Here is a 4372-nt window from a genome sequence, read left to right on the forward strand (position 1 = left end):
TCTGTTTTCTACTCCCTCCGTTCCTAAATATTTATCTTTTTAGAGATTTCAACAAGTGACTACATACAGAGCAAAATGAGTGAATCTACACTCTAAAATAAGTCTATATACACATCTGTATGTGGTAGTCCATTTGAAATATGAAAACAAAAAATATTTAGGAACGGAGGGAGTATAAGAGTAGAGATAGAGATATATCTCCAGCATCGTCCACAATGAAAATGTGCTGGACTGGTTAGCGTCGGATGCTCGCAACGCGATGACCTGAGTTCGAATTCTGTCTTTAACTTTAGATTTCTATATTATATATTATTTAATATATACTTATTTCGCTACTGTACTGACAGTGGAACCCACAGAGTACTTAGAATACAAGATTAAGGATGGATTTGTTTCTTTTTAACTTTCTGTACGAAGCTGTAGCCACCCTGCAAGTCATGTGTACACTGTACATGCAATTAACTTTTTATAGAGGGAGAATCATACACGCAATTAACTCAAATGGATTGGATATGACTATTATTTCCAGCATAAGAGCATCTCCAACGGCAGTCGGCAAATTTCCTCCCGCTTCCTTCCGCGGAGGATGACATCCAACGCCAGCGGCATGCATTTTCACAACTCTAACCAACCAGAGGAAATTCGTGCAAACACGAACTAATTTCATATAAGCATGAAGGATTTAATATAAAAAGCCGGATCTTCATATAAACATGATGGATTTCATTACATTTACATGAACTAAGTAGTGCTAATCTGGCTCTCGTGGTATAATTAATACCTAATCTAAATGGCTGCCCACGGATCCCTTTGTCTTCCTCATGTCTGGCAGACACTTGCGGGGTCGATGAAGGTCCTCGAAAGAGACGAAGCAGCAAAGAAACCACTTGAATATGCAGTCGTCGCCTTGGCGATGGCCTTCATGGGACCCAAGTGGCGGCAGCCTCCCGTGTTCTACTTCTCCTCGATGATGGCGGCAGACACAGAGAAGCTGGCCACCGACTCGCCGCTCTCCATGCACACGGCTTCTGTCTCTGCCCGCATGGCGCTGCCGCGGGCACGGGAGGCGCGCCCATAGACACGGGAGGCGCGGCCACCGCAGACACTGGTGGCGCAGTATGACGTGGGAGCGATGACGCTTGTGCCGCCGTGCCGGCATGGAGCAACTCGCCACTCCTCATCGAGCTGAACTGGAGCGGTTGTTGAACCACACGCCGGCTTGGGGCGGCAACTGGCTCCATCGGGCCAAGAGAGGTTGGTGAAGCATTGAGCAGCCTCGCTCGTATCCGGAGGGCTCAGGAGGCCACCTAGCCGGGTAGTACGCTGGAGAACGGCTCCTTGGAAGCCATCGGAAGAGTGGAGAAAATGGTGAAGGAGGAGATGGGGGAGCGGCGGAGGGTTGTGATTCTTGCCCGCTGTCTGTCTGGCCTCGTTTAAATAGAGGGCGGACGGTAGGAGCTTGGCCGGCATCAGGCCTCATTTAAACTGAGGGCGGATGGGAGGAGCTCGGCCAGCGTTGCATTTAATTCCGGCCTGCTCATGAACGGACGTGTGGCCGGAGTAGGTTTCTCGGTTTGCATGCGGGTTTAACAAAGGCGTTTGATGGAGGCGAGGAGGTGTGTTCAGCCGGGCGTGCAGCGGGCGGCGTAGTACTATTCCATTTGACAGCTACTAGTAAACCAGGACAGCTCTTGATACGGCTTTAATGCAGACGAGGGAGAGGGTAGCGATTCCCGAAATGTTGAACGGCCAATGATGCATCCTCCTTCAGTTAGGATCCTGAATGCATGAGGGAAGTAATGGGAGGAGGATGGGGAAAAGAGGCAGCACGATGTGAATTCAACGCATATTGCACTCATATAAAGATACCCCTCCATTCCAATGCATCTACCACATCGTACGCACCTAAGCACCTACACTAAGCGCAAAAGTGCTCACTCCAGACCCATGGTGGCGATGCGCGCGAGCGGCCAGCGGCTGTGCCAGATGGTCCAAGACGCCGGCCTACGGCATGGCACCAAGGATCGTCTTCAGACGGTGTTGGTGACCGGCTGGTTCATGGCCATCGTCGACGCCAGCTACAACTCTCAGTTGGACCAGATGATCGTTGCCACCATCAACAAGTTCACCGTCGTTAAGAAGCTCGCGGACGACATCGCCGTACTCCTCCAACCCGCGCGCTCGGGCTCCTCATTGCCTGCCACCCTAATCGGCCTCCATGGCGAGAACCTCTTACAAGCACTGGTGGCCCTGCGACTGCCCGCTGACGTAATGAAGAATGTCCACCTGGAGGTCGCGCTCGCCACGAGGTGCCTCGCATTGCAAGAATTCGTCGACCTACACATCCATGTGTATGAACAAGTCGTGTACATAGGTATCTACAAGGTCGGTGAGGACGCTGCAATGTTGGCCTTCGTCAACCAGCTGGAAGCATTGGACGCCTTTGTTGAGAAGCACCTTGACCTCGCCATAAAAGTCGCCGCTCCTAAGCTGCTGGTCGGTCGCCCGACACACTGAGTCGAGGAGGAGGAGGTCGTACGTTGATGGATGCATCTTTCTTCTTGCCTCCTGTAACCACCACTGCGATTGCATCATCGTGGCCTTAATTCTTATTGCACTATTGCATTCTCGTTCCAGTCAATACAGACATGTGCGATCCCTTTGCTCACATTTGGAGGCAATTATATGCGTCACTGTAACTAGTACTCCATCTGTCAATTTATAAGTTTTGCTTACCTTTTTCATCAACTTCGTGCAACGCACGGGCATCTTGCTAGAAACACTATAAGTTGTGCAAACCGACGAGGCGCCAACCTAGCTACAACCCTGCTTATCTGGCAGAAAAAGCCCTGCCCTAGCGTTTCCAATCGTTATTTCTATCTATCGATCATGCCAAGGAGCAGAACCAAATGTTAAAATTTATACATGTTTCTCTATCTCTACTTCTCTACTCTTATAAAAAAATAGAGTTGGTGATGATGGTGAGCGTGCCATCCTGCAATATAGGCCGTCCGATTTATATCTGACGGATAGGAAGGAAACTATGCCAATTTTGCAAAAATATACCCACTCCCCTCTTCACATTTGCAAATAAGGCCTTCCGTCGTTCATCCTTTTCTCCCATAAGATAAACTACTCATACAAATGCATCTTGATGTTCCGTGCAACGCATGTGTATCTTGCTAGTCTCCTATAAAAGACTCAGTTGGTGATGGTGGTGTGTCTGCCATCCGTCATTTCTGACCATTAGATCTGTATCTAACGGTTGCGAGGTAAGTTGTGGCATTTTTGCAACAATAGCCCACTTCTCTGCTCCAATTTACAGAAAACCCCTTATTATCTTGAAAGCAACCACATCCCTCCCTCACCTCATCAAAACAGCCTGAGAAATATATTTTGAGTGAAAAGTAATATATTTTTAGTGGTATATATGTATATCAAAACAAGAGTGTTTTCTTTCAAGTTTGTGAACATGTACTATTCTACTTTGGATCCGTCACAACGCACAGGCACATTGCTAGTAAATGAAAAAGGCCTGCCGCGTTCGCGTCGCACCCCCACACGCCCGGGAATCGGGAGTACTCCACGGCCCGTCCGACATGCCACATAGCTAGGGAAGGCGTGTTGCCTAGCATTTTCACTTTCATGTGGGACCGCAGTTGAGCAAACCGACTATCGGCAAACCGCACCCCGCCCGCCGCGTTGGAAAACAAAAACAAGGAGGGGAAGATCTAGCTGTAGCACGGAAGCCAAGAAATTTGGTGTCAGATGGGGCTCGTTGATAGAGTAGGAGCACTCCGTACTACTACTCCTACTAGTATGAAGTTTGTACTACAACTAGTACTACCACTATACAACTAGGTACGTGCACGACACAACATCGTAGGAACAAAAAAGGGAAGATCTTGTTTTGGGTGATTTATCTTTTTTTCAGTCAACGTAGTATGAATAATATGATGTGGGGGCACCCATGAAGCTTATGTGGCTTGGTTGCATGACTAGGAAAGGCTAGAGAAAATAAATAGATAATGTGTTTAGAGTGCACTCCACTAAATAGATACTTTGGATCCATTGCAACGCACGGACCGACACATTGGTAGTAGTAAGAAACAAATTCCGGGTTTGGCATGAGTTCGTACTGCGGGAGCACCACAAGGCCTGGCGCAGGAGTTACATTTCCCTCTCGGGGCCCACGGGACCGAGCTTCAGTGGCTTAGTGCACCGGCCTATGAGTCAATGACATGTGGACCTTAAATGCGGCTGGCCCACATGTCATTCTCATGAAAGCAGAGCGGCGGTGGGACCGAGAGGGGTGAGGCGCAAGTCAGCGGACGAGGTTTGCCTGCTCCCCTCCCATGCTCCGACCCGTACT

This window comes from Aegilops tauschii, chromosome 5 (assembly GCF_002575655.3).
Source record: "Aegilops tauschii subsp. strangulata cultivar AL8/78 chromosome 5, Aet v6.0, whole genome shotgun sequence".
In the NCBI taxonomy this organism is placed as follows: domain Eukaryota; kingdom Viridiplantae; phylum Streptophyta; class Magnoliopsida; order Poales; family Poaceae; genus Aegilops; species Aegilops tauschii.